Genomic DNA, 23971 nt, shown 5'->3' on the forward strand with positions numbered 1-23971 from the left:
GAGAAATCTTATGGCTGTAATCAATGTGGGAAGAGTTTTACTGTGTCAAGCTCCTTGATAGTGCACCAGAGAACACACACAGGAGAGAAGCTTCACCATTGTTCATTTTGTGGGAAAAGCTTTTCAACATCACACACCTTGAAGGTGCACCAGAGAATGCACACAGGAGAGCGACCTTATAGCTGTAATCAATGTGGGAAGTGTTTTTTTTACATCTAGCAATCTGACTAAACACCAGAGAACACACACAGGAGAGAAACCATATAGCTGTAATCAATGTGGGAAGAGTTTTGGTCAATCTGGAGATCTGAAGACACACCAGAGACTACACACAGGAGAGAAACCTTATGGCTGTGATCAATGTGGGAAGAGATATAATCAGTCGAGCAGCCTGATAGTACACCAGAGAACACACACAGGAGAGAAACCTTATGGGTGTGATCAATGTGGGAAGAGTTTTAATCAGTCAAGCAGCCTTGTGGTACACCAGAGATCACACACAGGAGAGAAACCATATACCTGTACTCAATGTGGGAAGAGTTTTGTTACATCTGGCTGTCTGATGACACACCAAAGAACACACACAGGAGAGAAGCCTTATAGCTGTGATCAATGTGGGAAGAGTTTTACTCAGTTAAACAGCCTGGTAGTGCATCTGAGAACACACACAGGAGAGAAGCCTGATAGCTGTAGTCAATGTGGGAAGAGTTTTAATTGGCTAAACAGCATGGTATCACACCAGAGAACACACACAGGAGAGAAACCTCATAGCTGTAATCAATGTGACAAGAGATTCTCAGATAAAAGATATCTGATTAAACATCAGAAAATACATAGATGAAGGTTGTTTCATGATATCAATGCAATGTCACAATATGTTTTTAACATTGTTGTAGGAGTATTTTAAATGTTCACAATGTGGAACCCTAAATGTTTGTTTAATTGATTTGAGATCTTCATTGTAAAGGGTTTAAACACTGTTCAATGAACCATAAACAATTAATGAACTTGCACCTGTGGAACGGTACTTAAGACACTAACAGCTTACAGACGGTAGGCAATTAAGGTCACAGTTATGAAAACTTAGGACACTAAAGCGGCCTTTTTACTGAAGCGGCTTTTTTACCAAAAGAAAGATGCCCAGGGTCCCTGCTCATCTGCGTGAACGTGCCTTAGGCATGCTGCAAGGAGGCATAAGGACTGCAGATGGGGCCAGGGCAATAAATTGCAATGTCCATACTGTGAGACAGGGACGGACAGCTGATCGTCCTCGCAGTGGCAGACCAGATTGTCCGCAATAGGCTGTGAGAGGCTGGATTGAGGGCTTGTAGGTCTGTTGTAAGGCAGTCCTAACCAGACATCACCGGCAACAACGTGCTCTATGGGACCAGACAGGACTGGCAAAAAGTGCTCTTCACTGACGAGTCGCGGTTTTGTCTCACCAGGGGGGATGGTCGGATTCACGTTTATCGTCGAAGGAATGAGCATTACACCGAGGCCTGTACTCTGGAGCAGAATCGCTTTGGAGGTGGAGGGTCCGTCATGGTCTGTGGTGGTGTGTCACAGCATCATCGGACTGAGCTTGTTGTCATTGCAGGGAAGACATCCTCCTCCCTCATGTGGTACCCTTCCTGCAGGCTCATCCTGACATGACTCTCTAGCATGACAATGTCACCAGCCATACTTCTCGTTCTGTGTGTTATTTCCTGCAAGACAGGAATGTCAGTGTTCTGCCATGGCCAGCGAAGAGCCCGGATCTCAATCCCATTGAGCACATCTGGGACCTGTTGGATCGGTGGGTGAGGGCTAGGGCCATTCCCCCAAGAAATGTCTGGGAACTTGCTGGTGCCTTGGTGGAAGAGTGGGGTAACATCACACAGCAAGAGCTGGCAAATCTGGTGAAGTCCATGACGAGGAGATGCACTGTAGTACTTAATGCAGCTGGTGGCCACACCAGATACTGACGGTGACTTTTGATTTTGACCCCTCCTTTGTTCAGGGACACATTATTCAATTTCTGTTAATCACATGTCTGAGGAACTTGTTCAGTTTGTCTCTCAGTTGTTGAATCTTGTTATGTTCATACACATGTTAAGTTTGCTGAAAATAAACACAGTTAACAGTGAGAGGATGTTTATTTTTTTGCTGAGTTTATTTGTTGTCTTCAGGGGGAAGGTGTTACGGGCTGTGGTTTTTCTATTTATGTTTTGAGGCTGGACTTTAGCACGTCTAGCCCGTTAGCACGTCTAGCCCGTTGGCACGTCTAGCCCGTTGGCACGTCTAGCCCGTTGGCACGTCTAGCCCGTTGGCACGTCTAGCCCGTTAGCACGTTTAGCACGTCTAGCCCGTTAGCACGTCTAGCCCGTTAGCACGTCTAGCCCGTTAGCACGTCTAGCCCGTTAGCACGTCTAGCCCGTTAGCACGTCTAGCCCGTTAGCACGTCTAGCTCGCCCGTTAGCACGTCTAGCTCGTTAGCCCGTCTAGCTCGTCAGCGCGTAGGACGCACTGATTGGTGTCACCTCGTTAGTCAGTATGTGTTACACCTGTGCTGGCTTGTCCATCTCGTTAGTGGGAAGGTGTTTCACCTGAGCTGGTCCAGGTTCTATTTAAGAGTGTCTGGCCCAGTGCTCCAGTTGTCTTGATAGATGTGGAGAGTCAACACCTTTAGTTGTTCCACCTTTTTGGCTTACTTCCTGTTGTAACGTGTGTGGAGGACCAAGACGCAACAGGGAAGTGTATACTCATCTTCTCTTTTTAATATATAAGAAGGAGAAACAAAATAAGCACGTATACAATTAACAGAAACGACACCAACCGTTCTGTCAGGTAACAAGCACAAAACAGAATACAACTACCCACAAACCACAATACAAACACACCCCTAATTATAGGACCTTCAATCAGAGGCAACGATAGACAGCTGCCTCTAACTGAAGGCCCCAACACCAATTAACTAAACATAGAAATACAAATGACTAGATAGAACATAGAAATAAACTAACAGAACAATAACCAAAACCCTGGACTAATAAATCAAATACCCCTCTCTACATGGACACATACACACAACCACCCTGAACCACATAAAACAAATACCCCCTGCCACGTCCTGACCAAACTAAACACTAACAAATAACACCTTTACAGGTCAGAACGTGACACCTGTCTTTAAGTTTGGTGTGGGTTTTTCTTTTGTTTGCCTCTTGGGCAGATTTAGTGGGTCTCATGGTGGGTGTCTTTTAAGTCCCAGTTGTTGTTACTAGTCAACTTTCAGTGGACACCCCCATAGTGTCTTTCAGAGCCCCTCCTAAAACCCCACCTGTTTAGTTGTGGTTGTTGTCAGTGAGTCTTTGTTAGTTCCTCTTCTGTTTGAGCAACATTTCTGTTTTCTGAACTTAACAACAAACAATGTAGTAAAACAAGCTGATATTTTGGGTTGGATGTTGCATCCAATTGTTAATATTTTAATCAATGGCATTTCCTTAGTATGTTCATCAGTCTTTCAGTTGGTAATCTGTTTTTTATCCTCTTATGTTTGTGTAGTACATTTTTCAGTTTTTATTTGTTTTTTCCTGTGAAGCCATTGCGTTGCATCCATGTCTGAAATGTGCTTTATAAATAAAGCTTGATTTGATTTGAACATATTGTAAAACAAATGAACCCAATGACTGACCAATCAAGACTTGCCAAACCAATGAACAAATGTGTGTAAAAGCAACACATTTATTGGTCCTTCTTAGTCTGAAAAACAGTATCACTTTTCAAGCCTGCTGGAGGCGTGGTGGAGTGGTAAACACCACAATCAGCTTGATTTGATTTGAACATACTGCAAAACAAATTAATTAACCCAATGACTGACCAATCAACAGACTCTTAGTCCCTCTTAGTATGAAAAACAGTATCAATTCCACTTTTCCAGCCTGCTGAAGGAGTGGTGGAGTGGTAAACACCACCCCCGGCTCTACCAGGGGCTTGAGGTGGTCTCCCACAGCTCTGCTTATGTCATGTTCTGTGGCCTTGCTGTTCCATTTCTTGACTGCCCCTGCAACACAGAAAGAAACACATTTAGTCATATTATATAAAACACTCAAAGTAAATCTACAGCCTCAGTTACACCTGGCACCTAAATGTGACTTCTGTCATCCGATCCCTCCAAACTGCATTGGGTTCAGATCTACCAGGATGGGCCTTTGACAGTCTGGACGCAGTCAAGCCACTGAATATGCATAAGCAATGTAAAGAGATGGGGTGAATGAGTGGGGAAAAATACATTTTACACAAATTACCTTCATAATAAATCAAATGTTATTCGTCACATACAGGTGTTCAGCAGATGTTATTGCAGGTGTAGCGAAATGCTTGTCCTTCTAGTTCCCACAGTGCAGCAATATCTAACAAGTAATATCTAACAATTTCACAACAAATACCTAATACACACAAATCTAAGTAAAGGAATGGAATTAGGAATATATAAATATATGGATAAACAATGTCAGAGCAGCATAGACTGAGATACAGTTTATACATATGAGATAAGAAATGCAAGATATGTGAACATTATTAAAGGGACAATGATTTCATGATGCCTGTTTAACAGTCTGATGGCCTTGAGATAGAAGCTATTTTTCAGTCTTTCGGTCCCAGCTTTGATGCACCTGTACTGACCTCGCCTTCTGGATGATAGCAGGCTGAACAGGCAGTGGCTCGGGTAATAACAAAGAACAAATGTGTGCCTGAGGGGAAATTAACTTTCATACAGCCACAAAGAGGTGAGAAATTACACCAATATTAGTGGACAATTTGCACTAATGTAAATAAACATAGATGATTGAACATATTCCCTTTTGCTGACGTGATGAACCACTAAGGGGACATAAATATTTACCATCTAAACCATGTGTGACCTCTCACCTCTCTGGCTGTAGAAGTGTTCTTCCTAACCAGTCCCTCAACAGCTCTCTGACTGAGCTCCACCCTCACTGGGTCTTCAGAGGAGAGGAAGGCTGAGGAGGGATGGAAGGATGAATGGATCAGTCAGTCAATAAAGTGTAGAGCTGCTGTCTATGCTGTCTGACAAAAACACTATTTTAGTAGTTCATTAAAGTAAATTAGGCTTTATGACTGCTGAATACCAACTACCAATCACTTAGATCATGTATTTTCAGGGAGAGATACATCCTTGGGACGTCCCTAGCCCATTGAAGTTGGCATTTAAAATGGTTAAGGTAGGGGTTAAGGTTAGGGATGTCCCAAGGATCCCAGATTGCATTGACCATTGTGCATTCTTCTGTCTCTTTTACATAGCAGGTGATGGGTTCTGAACTTGAAAATATGAAATATCCTTATTCATGTCACTGTTTGAGGGGAATGTAGAACGTTTACATTCTGTCAGAATGTGTTATTGTTAGACATCAGGGATCCTATGGAAGGAGAAGGGCCACAGTCTGGAACAAGTCAACAGGACAGCTGTGAGGTGGGGAGGAGAAGGGCCACAGTCTGGAACAAGTCAACAGGACAGCCGTGAGGTGGGGAGGAGAAGGGCCACAGTCTGGAACAAGTCAACAGGACAGCCGTGAGGTGGGGAGGAGAAGGGCCACAGTCTGGAACAAGTCAACAGGACAGCCGTGAGGTGGGGAGGAGTGAGGAATTTAGACCGAGGTCAGGTCAGGTGAAGTGAGGAAGAACTCATGTGACTAAAGTTCTGCCTAGCAACAGAGGTGTAATTCAACATCAGTTAACCGTCTCACCTCATACTGTATTGGAGCAGCAGCAGCTGACTGCCCAGTTCAACATCAGTTCACCGTCTCACCTCATACTGTATTGGAGCAGCAGCAGCTGACTGCCCAGTTCAACATCAGTTCACCGTCTCACCTCATACTGTATTGGAGCAGCAGCAGCTGACTGCCCAGTTCAACATAAGTTCACCGTCTCACCTCATACTGTATTGGAGCAGCAGCAGCTGACTGCCCGGTTCAACATCAGTTCACCGTCTCACCTCATACTGTATTGGAGCAGCAGCAGCTGACTGCCCGGTTCAACATTAGTTCACCGTCTCACCTCATACTGTATTGGAGCAGCAGCTGACTGCCCGGTTCAACATCAGTTCACCGTCTCACCTCATACTGTATTGGAGCAGCAGCAGCTGACTGCCCCGTTCAACATCAGTTCACCGTCTCACCTCATACTGTATTGGAGCAGCAGCAGCTGACTGCCCGGTTCAACATCAGTTCACCGTCTCACCTCATACTGTATTGGAGCAGCAGCAGCTGACTTGATCGTTGATGCTAATCATCATGTTTGAATCTGAGAGTAAATAGAGCCGACTACACTCTAAAAATGAAGGGTTCAACTGGAGTTGTTCTCAGATCCCCTAAGAACCGTAGGGTTCTTGGTCAATGAAAAACATCTCCAAAAGGTTCTTCAAATAACTTGTTAGAAGGTGGGTTCATCGAGGAACCTCCGTTGTTGCTGGACTTCTTCCGGGAACTTCGCAATTACAACTGAAAATGATGGTGACAAGTTTGGATGCGACAACAGTTAAAAAGGTTAAGTTTGGTTGATGTTTGTCTCTGAATATGTCTCGAAATAATTTATTATAATAATATAACATACTAATAATGAATAACGAAGACAATGATGGTTTTCTGTGAATATCTTCCATAACGTTACTATAGTTAATGAACGTAAATATTAGAAAGCCGGGTTTGACCGTCGGCGTTGTATGAGCTACAGTACAGTACCGTTAGCTAGCTAGCTAATGTTATGTCCTAACTAGGCACAACTAGGTTTGGATTATCTCCTCAACTATATTCATTCCCATATATTGTATATCGTTTCCATAAACCCAACATGGCTGTACACTCCTTAATGTGAGTTTCCAATCTAGAGCAGTTCTCACTTTTGTGATAATGAACTAGCTAACGTTAGCTTCGTTAACTAACTAACTAACTAAGGACGGTGACCTGTCCAGACGAGATGTTACAACGAACTGAATCGTCAATGGAGGTCTTCCTCTTTATATAGCCTGCTACAGCATGCAATACTATTAACTCACAAGGGGGCATAACGTTACATGTACAATACTATCCCATTTAGGAAACGTTACATGGACAATACTATCCCATTTTGGAGACGTTACATGGACAATACTATCCCATTTTGGAAACGTTACATGTACAATACTATCCCATTTTGGAAACGTTACATGTCCGCCCCCTTGTGGAGGGAAATTAATATCTTAGATGGTAGCTGTAGATGGGATTCAAATGCATAATGGTGTTAATACTGTGTCTAGACTACCTCTTTTGTATAAATGCCCTTCAGAATCCAAACACTGTATTGCCACGCAGCAAAATGTTGCGTATAATCTTTCAAGTCAGCCTGATAAAACATTGAACAATTTCTGTACAAAGATATCTTGAAATGTGATATTAGGCCTGTATGGCAGTACTGTTACTGTATGGCAGTACTGTATTGGCTAGTGCTTTCTCCAATATGTTCTTCTATTTTACATTCAATTGTATGTCAATGCCATTTATCTTTAAATATTGATGTAGTACATTTACATTTACATTTACGTAATTTAGCAGACGCTCTTATCCAGAGCGACTTACAAATTACAAAGTATATATATATATATATATATATATATATATATATATATATATATATATATATATATATTGATGCTTGTAAGACTATTCTTTGACACATTTTCTCTTCCTTTGAAATTCTTATAGGACAGAACATGGACACAATGCAATTGGGATCAAGAAGAAGGTACAGATATGTTGTAGGACAGCTGCATTTGTAGTGTACATTTAACCTACATAACAGTCAATACAAACTGAAATCCATTAGCATACAAATGTGTGCAAATGATCTTTTCAGATCTTCTCAGAAATGAATCAAGTCCATGGAATGGATATAGACAAAAAGATAATTCAAAGACTATCAGAGGCAGAGAGGCGAGGCAGGGGTGAGGACATCATCCTGCTATTTTGACAGTCCCTGAAGGACAATACAGAAGAGGGATTTGCTCTTATTCCTTCCCTTTCTCTAATGTATTTTCTAGTAAAATTAGCAAGTGTAGTAAGATCATTGCTTTACTTTACTAGGACTGGAGACCACAGCAGCGATTCTGCTCTTGCCCAACCTCTTCAATGAGGACCCGAGTGGACTTTATGTCCGTGACAAGGTATGCCTCTGCACCACTCATCTGTTTCTTCATAAACATAGGTGTGCATGCTTATATAAAACTACAGCTGAACATTTGTTATGTTCTTTGTTAATTGTATGTGTATTAATCTTTCCTTACTTTTGTTGACACAGATTTCACCGCTCTTCAGTCCTTTACTGCACATCGGTGGAAATCCATTTCACCATGAGAGTGAAATCCCGCTGGCCTTTGATGGGGAGAACATCCAGGCCCTCGAGGACGTCCTCAATTTTATTGTACATCATTATTTATAAATGTCATGAAAAGCACTATACTAAGTAAATGTATTATTTATTATGGTCTGACATGTCTGCAGAAATGTTCCAATTTTGTAATGTGTTTTGTTTGGTAAATGGTTTTGTAAATATTCATTCACATTTGTGGTGCCACAAAATAAACAATGAATTATTTAAATCAATATTGTGAATAGTATTATTATTATTCAAATGTTTTTATAATGGAGGGAGGGTGGACCGGGAGTTTAAAAAATGAACCCCAAAAGGTTCTTTGAGGAACCATGATAAGGGGTTCTTCGGAGACCTTTTAAGGGTTCCCCCACAGTTTCAATTTGAAGAACCCCTACAGGATACTCCAGGAACCTTTACTTTTTAGAGTGTATATTGATAAAAGTCACCTTGTCCGAGAGACATTTAAATAGTTATACACAGCCCAATTTGGGATGATTATTTTAGGGTGAAATAGTGGCCACAACAGACAGACCTGATATCGACCATAATTCAACGTCCTTGGACGTCACGTGCTGAGTGGGTATGACCAAAGTTATTCTGTTTAGCTACACTTTGTAGTACATTTTTACACTATAATAAATGTTTCTGATGCCACATCGCCCGTTTTCAAAGGGAGTCGTTGGTTTTTAGTGGCAGTCGCTTTTGAGCTTTTTGTCTGAAAGTATTTCCTCAACTGCGATACCAACTCCAGTCAGCAGATGGCGATGTGCGTCTTTCAGGTGATTCTGCCACTGTGACGTATAATCTAGTGGTCTAGACGCTTCTTCAACATCAACAGCTAGTCAGCCACCTTGGTTCACTCTAACTTTATGGAAAAAGGTTTATTCAATAAATCTAGCAACTCCTCTCATACTGGGAAGAACCCCCCCAGGCCTTAAGGGCAGTTTATTTCAAATGTAGTACCTGGATGGAGCAAATCCAATAAGCGTTTTATAGTTACATCGTTAGGGTAACTTAACCTAAAGTGGACACACTCCCATCAGTTTCTGAGACAACTGGCCAGACTTTGTAGACAGTTTAATAATGCTTAAACCTCATCTTTATCAAATTATCCATTAAAGATACCAACTCAAAACCTACGTTCGTCTACATATGAGTTGTTTAAATTGTATCTAATTATATTCCCAGTATTACTTCATCAAATCTCTAGTAATCATTATACACACATACAATTCATCATATTTTCATATATTCACAGAATCCATATAAAACATAAGAAATTCTCAGGTAGTCACGACAACCATTCCATTTGCTTTTTCAAGGACTCTCCATAGCTACGAAGCAGCTCTCCAAACATACTCCCAGCAGAACAAAATATAAACTTTTGTTTCCCGGACAATGACCATGGGATCCGCAACGGTTCTCTAACCTCCCAGAGACCACGGCAAAATCAAGCCTCCCAGGAACTATAGACCTTCCACTGCTTTCTAAAATATCATTATTTATTATCCACATTTCAATCATCTGATTCAGCATATTTCTATATGTTACTATCCAGACGACAGATTACGACTCCTTTCAACAGTCACACAACTCTCATATCACAGTCACACAACTCCCATATCACAGCCACACAATGCTATTCTCAAACATACCTAATCAATTAGTTGTTTTTCAACAATATTTTAACCTGCAGGAATATTTTCACATTTCTATCTCATGGTTAGTTCCTAGAATAATGCAACACATACATTTATATCTTTCAATACTTCTAAAATGGGGTACAGGTGAAAAATAATTACAGGTTTAAAACAATTACAGGTGCACCATACTAGCTTATACTATATCATAAATTGTCTTAAATAGTAAACAAATATTCTAGTTTTCATCCAGTTCACACAGATAGCTGACTCAGCCCTGTTTACACCTCCAAGGTGCCCCCCACTTAGGAATACACACTCAGAGGCTTTTCTAAAAACTCCACTTTACGTGCTTACCACCAACAGAAAACAACTTCCATTCCTCATTATAATCAACTACAATGCTTCACCTTCACCAACATAAACATGGTGTCTACTGGCTGTCAACAATTAAAAACAATTTAAAAAAATAATAATTACCACTAGCTTCTAGAACTCTTGTCCCCTTGGAATGAACCCAAACAAAACTCATCTCCAATACAGAAAACTAACTTCTTAATAATTTGTAGAAAACAGCTAGATACATTTTGAAGTGTTGCATTTTGATTCAAGTGGGTCACCAACGTGGTAAGTGTAACACAGCTCTTTTTTTGTTAGTCACTTTTTGTTAAATCTCATATATAGTAACTCTTCCATTTCAGAGCCTGGATTTTCCCCCTGAGGCTAATATCCATATCATGTTGAAATCAATAGAACAGGGGACAAACGTTTAGGGTTCTACATTGTGACATCATTAAAATACTCCTACTACAATGTTAAAACATTCTACATTGTGACATCATTAAAATACTCCTACTACAATGTTAAAACATTCTACATTGAGACATTAATTCATTGATTGAGGTATTTTATCAGATTATCTCTGGTCACACTGATCACAGCTGAAGTTAGGTTTCTCTCCTGTATGTGTTATATGGTGTGTAGTCCGCTTGTTAGACATAGTAAAACTCTTCCCACATTGAGCACAGCTATAAGATTTCTCTCCTGTGTGTGTTTTCTCTGGTGTGACATCAGGCTGGTTGACTGAGTAAAACTCTTCCCACATTGATTACAGCTAAAAGGCTTCTCTCCTGTGTGTGTTCTCTGGTGTTTAGTCAGACAGCTTTTCTCATTAAAGCTCTTCCCACATTGAGCACAGCTATAAGGTTTCTCTCCTGTGTGTGTTCTACAGTGTGATTTCAGGTTGGTTGAACAAGTAAAACTCTTCCCACACTGAGCACAGCTATATGGTTTATGTCCTGTGTGTGTTCTATGGTGTGATATCAGGCTGGCTGACTGAGTAAAACTCTTCCCACATTGATTACAGCTAAAAGGCTTCTCTCCTGTGTGTGTTCTCTGGTGTTTAGTCAGACAGCTTTTCTCATTAAAGCTCTTCCCACATTCATCACATCTATAAGGTTTCTCTCCTGTGTGTGTTCTCCGGTGTTTAGTCAGACAGCTAGATGTAACATAACTCTTCCCACATTCATCACATCTATAAGGTTTCTCTCCTGTGTGTATTCTCTGGTGTGATATCAGGCCGGTTGACCTAGTAAAACTCTTCCCACATTGAGCGAAGTTATAAGATGTCTCTCCTGTGTGTGTTCTCTGGTGTTTAGTCAGACTGATAGATTTAACATAACTCTTCCCACATTCATCACAGCTATAAGGTTTCTCTCCTGTGTGTGTTCTCTGGTGTTTAGTCAGACTGTTAGATGTAACAAAACTCTTCCCACATTCATCACAGCTATAAGGTTTCTCTCCTGTGTGTGTTCTCTGGTGTGATATCAGGCCAGTTGACCTAGTAAAACTCTTCCCACATTGAGCACAGTTATAAGGTTTCTCTCCTGTGTGTGTTCTCTGGTGTGATATCAGGCTGGTTGATTGAGTAAAACTCTTCCCACATTGATTACAGCTATAAGGTTTCTCTCCTGTGTGGATTCTCTGGTGAATTTTAATGCCTGATGGGGAGGTGAATCTCTTCCCACAGTCAGAGCAGCAGTGAGTTCTCTTCCCTGTGGGTCTCTGCAGGTGTTTATTGAGGTGTTCTGATCTGGAGAGACTCTTCTCTGCCTCCCCAGAGGATCCACGATAGTCACGTTTCTCTCCTGTGTGAAAAACAAAGTCATACAGATGGTTAAAGGCCCACAACAGCGGTAATCCACTGTAAAAGGTGATGCCAACAGCGGAGCCATGATGTTGGAAAATAATTGACGTCTGTAATGAATGTTAAAATTATTTGATATTTGCCTTAAAATGAGCAAGAATAGTCATATTTTGTCTTGTTTTCACATTAGTAGTAACATCAATGATTGTAGGCTAGAAATAAGTTATTCATGTTGTTGAAACTCTAAGCAGTGTGCCAGACGACTTTTGGTCTCCAATATAGGCCCCTTTCTGTGTTTGCTAAAATTGCGGCACGAGGGCGATGCACATGCAATTTCATTGCAGAAACTCCACCCTGCTAATGAGGAAACCGACAGTTATGGATGTAGTATATCTGGTAATGAGGAAACCACTAGTTATGGATGTAGTATATCTGCTAATGAGGAAACCACTAGTTATGGATGTAGTATATCTGGTAATGAGGAAACCACTAGTTATGGATGTAGTATATCTGGTAATGAGGAAACCACTAGTTATGGATGTAGTATATCTGGTAATGAGGAAACCACTAGTTATGGATGTAGTATATCTGGTAATGAGGAAACCACTAGTTATGGATGTAGTATATCTGCCTGGAGCAAAAATGGTGAGCAAAGATTGTAGTTTTTCACAATGTATTCTGAATGTGAATGGGGGAAAACTCAGGGGAGTAACCTCCATTTCCAGGTTGCTTATGAGTACATTTCACACTACTTTGGATTATAATTGTAAGGCTCATTTGAATGTCCTGTTTATTATAATGTTTGCTACAGCATTAACCTCTCTAGGGTAGGGGGCAGTATTTTCACGGCCGGATAAAAAACTTACCCGATTTAAACTGGTTACTACTCTTTTCCAGAAACTAAAATATGCATATAATTATTTGATTTGGATGGAAAACACCCTAAAGTTTCTAAAACTGTTTGAATGGTGTCTGTGAGTATAACAGAACTCATATGGCAGGCAAAAACCTGAGAAGATTCCATACAGGAAGTGCCCTCTCTGACTATTTCTTGGCCTTCTATAGCCTGTTTATGGAAAATAGTGGATCTCTGCTGTAACGTGACAATTTCTAAGGCTCCCATAGGCTCTCTGAAGGCGCCAGAAAATGGAATGAGATCTCTGCTGTCTCTGGGCTAGGTACAGGAGCGCTGTTTGTGTGAGGGGTCAGGCTGGTGGCTCAGAGACAGGAGATGCGCAGCCACGAGAGTACTCCATGTTTTTCTTCACCAGTTTGAATGAATACAATATCGAGAAGTGGCCATGTTTTTCTTTCAGCCTTTGAATGAAAACAACTTTGCCCGGTTGGAATATTATCGCTATTTTACGAGAAAAATAGCATAATAATTTATTTTAAACAGCTTTTGACATGCTTCGAAGTACGGTAATGGAATATTTCAAAAAGAAATTGTCACGACATGCGTCCTCGCGTCACCGTTCGGATAGGGACCTGAATGCACTGACAAAACAGAGGATATTTAAACATAACTATGGATTATTTTGAACCAAAACAACATTTGGTGTTGTAGTAGAAGTCCTGGGAGTGCATTCTGACGAAGAACAGCAAAGGTAATCCAATTTTTCTTATAGTAATTCTGAGTTTAGTGAACGCCAAACTTGGTGGGTGTCAAATTAGCTAGACCGTGAGGGCGAGCTATCTACTCAGAATATTGCAAAATGTGCTTTTGCCGAAAAGCTATTTTAAAATCGGACACCGCGATTGCATAAAGGAGTGCTGTATCTATAATTCTTAAAATAATTGTTATGTTTTTTGTGAACGTTTATCGTGAGTAATTTAGTAAATTCACCGGAAGTTTTCGGTATGTTTGCTAGTTCTGAACGTCACATGCTAATCTAAAAAGCTGGTTTTTGATATAAATAGGAACTTGATTGAACAAAACATGCATGTATTGTATAACATAATGTCCTAGGAGTGTCATCTGATGAAGATCATCAAAGATTAGTGCTGCATTTAGCTGTGGTTTTGGTTTTTGTGACATTATATGCTAGCTTGAAAAATGGGTGTCTGATTATTTCTGGCTGGGTACTCTCCTGACATAATCTAATGTTTTGCTTTCGTTGTAAAGCCTTTTTGAAATCGGACAATGTGGTTGGATTAACGAGAGTCTTATCTTTAAAATGGTGTAAAATAGTCATATGTTTGAGAAATTGAAGTTATAGCATTTTTAAGGTTTTTGAATATCGTGAGGTCACCGCATGTGTGGGAGGTGGGACAAAAGAGCTCTCTGAGGCATGTTGAGTGGGACTAGGGGCTCCGCAGTAAAATAAAACAATGATAACTACCCTAAACAACAGTATACAAGGCATATTGACATTAGAGAGACATAAAGCAAGGCATAAAGCAATCACAGGTGTTGATTGGGAGAGCTAGCAAAGACAACAACGGGTAAGACAACAACAACTGGTAAAATGGCGATGCATGGGCAGAGAGGGTCAGTTAACTACACACAGGGCCTGAATTCTAGGCTGGGGCCGACAGATAAACAAAACAAACAAAATGGAGTACCGTGATTAATGATCAGTCCAGCAGGCATCAGCTATGTAGCCAAGTGATCATAGTGTCCAGTGAACAGCAATATATGAAACAGTGAAGCCGTTAGGTAGTCGTTACTACGCTAGCCGGGAGATGCGCCTGGCTCGAGGTAAACTGGTGCTAACTTCGAGACAAGTGCGTCACCGACGTCCGGCAAAGGCCGGTTGAGTGCACACCGGACGGAATTACGTCGGCAGACCAGTCGTGATGGATCAGCGGGGCTCCGTGTCGACAAAGGGTCCAGGCCAATTGGCAAAAGAGGTATTGTAGCTGGAGTAATTTTGTTTGCTAGCCGGGAGATGCACCTGGCTCGAGGCTAACTGGTGCTACCCAAACGTTTTGGGTAGCCTCCCACAAGCATCCCACAATAAGTTGGGTGAATTTTGGCCCATTCCTCCTGACAGAGTTGGTGTAACTGAGTCAGGTTTGTAGGTCTCCTTGCTCGTACACGCTTTTTCAGATCTGCCCACAAATGTTCTATAGGATTGAGGTCAGGGCTTTGTGATGGCCATTCCAATACATTGTTGTCCTTCAGCCATTTTGCCACAACTTTGGAAGTATGCTTGGGGTCATTGTCCATATGGAAGACTCACTTGCAACCAAGCTTTAACTTCCTGACGGATGTCTTGAGATATTGCTTCAATATATCGACATACTTTTCCTCCCTCATGATGCCATCTATTTTGTGAACTGCACTAGTCCCTATTGCAGCAAAGCACCCCCACAATATGATGCTGCCACCCCTGTGCTTCACAGTTGGGATGGTGTTCTTCGGCTTGCAAGACTCCCCCTTTTCCCTCCAAACATAACGATGGTCATTATGGCCAAACAGTTCTATTTTTGTATAATCAGACCAGATGAAATTTTTTCAAAATGTACGATCTTTGTCCCCATGTGCAGTTGCAAACCGTTGTCTGGCTTTTTTTATGGCAGTTTTGGAGCAGTGGCTTCTTCCTTGGTGAGCGGCCTTTCAGATATATGACTCGTTTTACTTTGGATATAGATACTTTTGTACCTGTTTCCTCCAGCATCTTCACAAGGTCCTTTGCTGTTGTTCTGGGATTGATTTGCTCTTTTCACACCAAAGTACGTTAATCTCTAGGAGACAGAACGCGTCTCTACCCTGAGCGGTATGACAACTGCGTGGTCCCATGGTGTTTATACTTGCGTACTATTGTTTGTACAGATGAACGTGGTACCTTCAGGCGTTTGGAAATTGCTCCCAAGGATGAACCAGACTGAGGTCTTGGCTGATTTCTTTTGATATTCCCATGATGTCAAGCAAAGAGGCACTGAGTTTGAAGGTAGGCCTTGAAACACATCCACAGGTACACCACCAATTGACTCAAACGTTGTCAATTAGCCTCAGAAGCTTCTAAAGCCATGGCATAATTCTCTGGAATTCTCCAAGCTGTTTAAAGGCACAGTCAACTTAGTGTATGTAAACTTCAAACCCACTGGAATTGTGATTCAGTGAATTATAAGTGAAATAATCTGTCTGTAAATAACTGTTGAAAAAATTACTTGTGTCATGCACAAAGTAGATGTCCTAACCGACTTGCCAAAATTACAGTTAGTTAACAAGAAATGTGTGGAGTGGTTGAAAAACTAGTTTTAATGACGCCAACATAAGTGTATGTAAACTTCCAATTTGACAACAATTTGACCCCCACAGCAAATCTTAACTGCCAATTATAGAATATACTATATAGCCTTGAAATCAGGTTAAAACTATAATTTTGACCTCATGGGTGGCCAGTCCTTGTATTTATAGTGTAGTCAATTCAGGCGGTAGCCCTGAGCTGGACTCAAACCTGGGTCCAGCAACTGTCAAGCCAACACCTGTTACACCAAGATGTCTGAACTTCTTGAAGAGGTCGCTAGGTTTTGGATTAAGGTTGATACAATAGCTTCCTCTATGAATGTGAGAGTGGTTACATTTCTCCAGCCCCCATCCCTCAGATGTTTACCAAACCAAGGCTCTGGACAGCCATTTTGTTTCTGTTTAAAACCTAGGTTACCCCTTTAAACAAGCCACACAACAATCAATCAATCTGCAATTGAAACAATAACAAAGTTGTAATTCCATCACTGTCTTGGTAATAAGATGATGATGGGGTTGGAGAAATGTAACTACTCTCAAATTCATAGACAGACCTATGGATGCAAGGACTGACCATCCATGATATCAACATTATAGTTTTAACCATGTTGAGGCTATACAGTGTTGATTTACATTGTTTCTAAACATTGGAGTAAAAAAAGCTTATTTGGGGTTCTGATGGGGTACAACAGCTGAACTAAGCTCACGAAGCATGTGTTATATTCTTCAAGAATCAATGGCTATAAATAAATAATTTAAAGTCCAAATATGGATGTAGCTATTGCATATTTCCCCCTTAACACCACACATCAGTTCAACAACTGCAGAGTTTGTGCCTCTGTTTTTAAGACAGTACTTACTAGTGTTAATCAGGGAACGGTTTCTCAAAACCATCTTATGGCTAAATTCACCGTTAGAACCATTGGACGCCTTAAGATGCGTTTGGGAAACCGGGCCCAGATATCCAGTTTCCTCCTCTTCTTCCTCCTCCTTTATCAATGTAACAGTCATCTCCCCCTCCTCCTCTTTCACTCCATAAACTGCATCCTCCTCTTCTTTCACTGTAACATCCTCCTCCTCTTTCACTCTGAACGCATCTTTTTCTTCTTTCACAGTAATGGCCTCACCCTCTACTTCTTGTTTTACTGTGATGTTCTCTTCTTTAGCAGGAGAGTAGGTCAGTGACCGCATGGTCGGAGATGTTAGCTAGCTAGGCTAATGCTAACTTAACCAGCCCGCTAGCTGAATAATAACAACACCGTAAATATGAAATTAAATCTGATAACTAACTAGACGACAGAAGTGGGTTTAAAACACAGAGCCTAATATACACTTAAGCGTCTAAAGAGCTTTATTGGTTCGGCTATTTTGTCTAGCAAGCTGCCGTGGTGTCTGACTAACTGTTGCTACTGTTGAAAGAAGCGTTCCGTCCACTACATTATACGTCACACCAACAGCATTGCGTTAAATTCCCAGACCGCCATCTGCTGACTGGAGTGGGTAACACAGTTGAGTAAAATGTTTATTTTATTGTCAGACAAAAAGTTAAAGGGTAGGAATAAGGAACATCGCTGGTCCTAAAATATTCATTAGCCCCCCCCTAAATAAATCAATATCAGTCAATATATTTTTTCTGTGATTTACTTTTTTCGTCAACCGTTCCATCGCATCTTAAACTTCTTGCCAGGCGGCACTAGGACCAGGGGAGGCTGCTGCTGCACTAGGACCGGGGAGGCTGCTGCTGCACTAGTGACTGTTAGACGTTCTTCAGCAAAGATGGCGGACAGAAATACTAGGAGAGAGGGGTACCCCTACACAGAACTGAACTGGATCAAAGATGGTGGACAGAAATACTAGGAGAGAGGGGTACCCCTACACAGAACTGAACTGGATCAAAGATGGCGGACAGAAATACTAGGAGAGAGGGGTACCCCTACACAGAACTGAACTGGATCAAAGATGGTGGACAGAAATACTAGGAGAGAGGGGTACCCCTACACAGAACTGAACTGGATCAAAGATGGCGGACAGAAATACTAGGAGAGAGGGGTACCCCTACACAGAACTGAACTGGATCAAAGATGGCGGACAGAAATACTAGGAGAGAGGGGTACCCCTACACAGAACTGAACTGGATGAAAGATGGTGGACAGAAATACTAGGAGAGAGGGGTACCCCTACACAGAACTGAACTGGATCAAAGATGGCGGAGAGAAATACTAGGAGAGAGGGGTACCCCTACACAGAACTGAACTGGATCAAAGATGGCGGACAGAAATACTAGGAGAGAGGGGTACCCCTACACAGAACTGATCTGGATCAAAGATGGAGGACAGAAATACGAGGAGAGAGGGGTACCCCTACACAGAACTGAACTGGATCAAAGATGGCAGACAGAAATACGAGGAGAGAGGGGTACCCCTACACAGAACTGAACTGGATCAAAGATGGCAGACAGAAATACTAGGAGAGAGGGGTACCCCTACACAGAACTGAACTGGATCAAAGATGGCGGACAGAAATACTAGGAGAGAGGGGTACCCCTACACAGAACTGAACTGGATCAAAGATGGCGGACAGAAATACTAGGAGAGAGGGGTACCCCTACACAGAACTGAACTGGATTAAAGATGGCGGACAGAAATACTAGGAGAGAGGGGTACCCTTAAACAGAACTGAACTGGATCAAAGATGGCGGACAGAAATACTAGGATGGAAGCAAATGTAAGGGATTATAATGTCATAACGAATCATGCCAAAAACATGTACAGTTGACAGGAATGTTAGTTAATGTAGAGACAAACGATTATGCTTTTTTTATCATTAAGTTCATTCACGAAAATCGCGATTTAGCCAGCTAGCTGACTAGCTAACATTAGCCAGCTAGCTAACATTAACCAGCTAGCTGACTAGCTAACATTAACCAACTAGCTAACATTAGCCAGCTAGCTGACTAGCTAACATTAACCAGCTAGCTGAGTAGCTAACATTAGCCAGCTAGCTGACTAGCTTTATGGGTGTTGAGTTTGAGTTTATTTTATTTTTACAGGGACAGTGCACATTAATCAACGTTTCAGTAAAAGTGCCGGTTTTAGCCAGCCGGCTAATTTTCAACCGCAGACAATCAACCGCAGACAATTTCAACCGTAGACAATCTGACATGAGTATGAAATTGTCATTCTGGTTGTTTTAGGGACTCCTGAAACAACCAGCAAACCAGGCTGTCGTTTTGTGAAACAGTGAATGTATAGAATCTAGTTAGCTGAAGAATTTACTGCAAATTGAATGTACAATTGTGTAAGCTTGCCTTTCTGATATTTGCCATGCAGATAGATGAAATAACGTAGCTAGCTATGTTCTTGCTTATTGTGCTGTGGATGATTATAATACCTGTATGCCTATGGATGTGTAGCTAGCTATCTAGCCGATCTGTGTATGGACCCAAACGTTTGGTATACATATTAGTTCAGAACCTAGCTATGAACCTCAGCTATCATAGCCAGTTGTATCAACTTCAAAACAGCCTGAATGACATTAATGAAGCCTATGGATTGAGTAGAATATAATATCATGTTGTACCAAGGATGCAAGTCGTATATACATGTAGTTATTACCATGCATGAGATCCCCACTTTGTAGCCTGTACATTTAATATATTCACTGATCATGTACTCTACCTTGGCAAATAAAGGTGCAGTTTAGGTATGAATGTCTTTCAGATTATTTTTCAGTCATATCCAATACCAGGAGTATCAAATTCCAGTCTTTGAATGACGCTGTGTCTGCATGTATGGATTACAATTATACACTTCAACAGTGTTTACCAATCTTGGTCCTGGGACATCAATGGTTACACATTGTAACTAATAGACTAGAAACAGGATTTAACTAGTTAATTCATATATACAGAAATATAATGTTAAAAAACAGAACACTACACTTCCTATGCATCATGTAAATACTCTAACACTGGTTCATCTCAACATCTAATGTCCTTCATCTGCATTGATCTGATAAACACAGGATAGGTGGAGTATTTCATCACATTACACTTCATTTCAACCAGTAGAGAATGTGAAACGCTTTATTGAAAAGCTCATTATCCAAGTGTTACAAATACAAGTTCAATCTGTCCTTCAATGCACATCTGTTGTGCATTATAAAAACAGAGGAAGAAAGAGGAGGTGGTGAGAGAGGTGTAAAAGACAGAAAGGGAAAGAGGTAAGCACATAGGAGCAGGGAAGGCAGCACATGATTAATGAATCACAGTGCTACATAAATATTCTCTCAGTTCATCACAATTACATAATAGTGTCTCTCGTCGGCACAAAGGTTCTTAAAAGCAGGTGAGGTGGCGATGATGGGACTGGGGGTTGGCATCCTCTCACATCAAAACATACCTGCAGACGAGAGACAGATGGAGAGAGAGAGCATGTTTAAACCTTGTGTTTTTATTTTTAATTCTAACATTGTTAGTCATCAATCAGGAGGTGAAATGCAAAACTGACCTGGGATCATTAACTCTGGGACTACTACATCTCTATCTGTATTTCAATGTAAAGCATCTCTTTAATAATACTTCCTGTATAATATAAACTGACCTTGGATCATTAACTCTGGGACTACTGCATCTCTATCCGTATTTCAATGTAAAGCATCTCTTTAATAATACTTCCTGTTGTCCTGACCAAGTGACCTCTCACCTCTGATCATGCTGTGCCCTCTATGTAGCCAGTTCAGATGCAGGAGGGGTTCACCGACACAGCTGATATAACCTAGAGGATTTAGGGAGAAGAGGAGAGAGGGATGAAGTGAAGGAGAGAGACTGTTATTGAGAAAATAAGGTAGTTAAAGCGACAGTGTTAAACAGGAATCTGTGTGTGGCCTCACCTGGTGTCCACACCACACTAAGTGGCTGCAGAGACTTTATGCTGAAAAACATGAACGGACACACGAGGACAAACAATACAGCGTAGTTATAGAAATAATGAAGTGTCTTATTATTCTCCATGGTTGGCCCTCTTGCCTATTCTTTGAAGGTGGAAGGAGCCACAGTTATACACCTGAGCCTGTTTACTGCACAACACAATCCATCAATCAGATTGATACATGAGTGTGTAGGTGTGGGTTATAGGGTGTCTAATTGTTCTACATTTTTTCAATATGGGTGATTTAAAATAGCCTGTTTTGTTTTTGCACAGACATCACACCCTTACCTAAACAGCACCCTCACCTGAGAAGTAGAAATCAAAGGGAGAGAAACTATAAATTGAATAACTGCAGTTGACATAGCTCAGTAAATGGAAGAATACTCTTATTGCAATGTGAATGGCTCTTAAAAGAGCCTTTGGTTGTGCATAGTGTAGTCTATGGTGTTGCCAGGGAACAGCACCCTCTTTGAAGTAGTAGGAGGTGAAGATCTCCTGCACACGGATTGCCTCTCTTGCTGCGTTGTTGAACCCCATCCTTGAAACATCCTGCAGAGCAGCAGACTCCTCCTCTGGCACACGGCGGCGAGCAGCAGATCCCCTCCTGGTTCTCGTGTCCATCCTCATGAAGTTACGCAGGACACAGGTAGCCTTCACACACCTGAATTCCTCCAGGAGGCAGTCCTAGATGACCCTGGTCACCCAACCTTGCAGTGCCCTACACGGTAACTTTAGGCAACAGTTTTGAAGGAATCTCCAGTTACAAGGTATCTGTAGGAATATGGAAGACAATGTAATTATTAGACTGTTACATCACCAGGTCATTGTGGATTACTAAAGTATAATATCCCTGATAACAAATCATGATAACATTGGATTGATAGATGCATGGGCACACATATGTACATGTGTAGCATGTGACAATAACAGGATCATATCAAGGATGGCATCACAAATGAAAACATAAATACCACTTGAAGCTTGATGATGAGTTGATCATTTGAATCAGCTGTGCAGTGTGAAGGCAAAAACAACAATGTGCCCCCCTTTGAGTCCCCAGGACTGAGAACCACTGCTCTTCATTGGGACCTCTTCATATGTAGACTGGCTTTCATAGAGCTCTTTATCTGAGGACAGAAAACCTCACAAGAAACAGACTTCAATATAGTCAAATTAGACCACACTGAATATTATGTTACTATTATCTCCGTCCTCACTTCTAGGGACAGGAACTACACAAAAGTACCTGCCCTATCCAGAATAGCCTCCTCTCTCACTGACAGTCGGGGCTGCTATCCTTTTACCCTCCTCCATGGCTGTTAGCTAGCTACCTACAAATGCATTTGGAGTTTGTTTTTTACAGTGATAAATAGATAGCTAGCTAATATGAAGTTAGCTAGCTAAGTGAATTAAATATCACCAGCTATCTATCTATCTATACAGTATGTGAAGTTGGCTAGATAGCTAGTTCATTTAGCAGCTCATTTGAGTTAGCCTGCACTGTAGCTAGTTAGCTAATAATACATCGTTTTCTTTTACATTTTCAAAATCTATTTACTTACTTACTTGGATAGGTTCTCCCAGCCATGTGGACAACTGGAAACAGGGCAGTAAAGTTTGTCACCAGAGCGTTTTAGAGGATATTACTATTGAACTATGTACCCATTTAATAACCAGACCTTCATACAAACTTGCTCTGCTGAATTCTTGATGGAGTCACAATGGGCGGCCTAAGAGGCATCTAGTCCATCTGCTGACTGGACGCAGTTCAGTAAAATGTATATTTTATCTTCAGACAACAAGTTAAAGGGGTCAAATACTTATTTCACTCATTAAAATGCAAATCAATTTATAACATTTTTGACATGCGTTTTTCAGGATTTTTTGTTGTTGTTATTCTGTCTCTCACTGTTCAAATAAACCTACAATTAAAATGATAGACTGATCATTTCTTTGTCAGTGAAAGTGTAAGTGGGCAAACGTACAAAATCAGCAGGGGATCAAATACTTTTTCCCCCACTGTATCTCAGTCTATGCTGCTCTGACATTGTTTATCCATATATTTATATATTCCTAATTCCATTCCTTTACTTAGATTTGTGTGTATTAGGTATTTGTTGTGAAATTGTTAGATATTACTTGTTAGATATTACTGCACTGTGGGAACTAGAAGGACAAGCATTTCGCTACACCTGCAATAACATCTGAACACCTGTATGTGACCAATAACATTTGATTTGATTTATGAAGGTAATTTGTGTCAAATTTACTTTTCCCCTCATTCACCCCATCTCTTTACATTGCTGATGCATAATCAGTGGCCTGACTGCATCCAGACTATGTCAAAGGCCCATCCTGGTAGATCTGAACCTAATGCAGCTTGGAGTGATCAGAAGTCACATTTAGGTGCCAGGTGTAACTGAGGCCATAGATGCTCCATATCCATTGCTTTGAGTGTTGTTATGACTAAATGTGTTTCTGTGTTGCAGGGGCAGTCAAGAAATGGAACAGCAAGGCCACAGAACATGACATAAGCAGAGCTGTGGGAGACCACCTCAAGCCCCTGGTAGAGCCGGGGGTGGTGTTTACCACTCCACCACTCCTTCAGCAGGTTGGAAAAGTGGGATTAATACTGTTTTTCATACTAAGATGGACC

At 41.2% G+C, this 23971-nt stretch overlaps 1 pseudogene; it reads right to left on the minus strand.

Moving 5' to 3' along the window:
* Window positions 1–10936: 10936 nt before the first annotated feature.
* Window positions 10937–12179, minus strand: LOC115186358 (zinc finger protein 135-like; annotated as a pseudogene).
* Between the last annotated feature and the right edge of the window lie 11792 nt (window positions 12180–23971).

Source organism: Salmo trutta, unplaced genomic scaffold, assembly GCF_901001165.1.
Source record: "Salmo trutta unplaced genomic scaffold, fSalTru1.1, whole genome shotgun sequence".
Taxonomy (NCBI): domain Eukaryota; kingdom Metazoa; phylum Chordata; class Actinopteri; order Salmoniformes; family Salmonidae; genus Salmo; species Salmo trutta.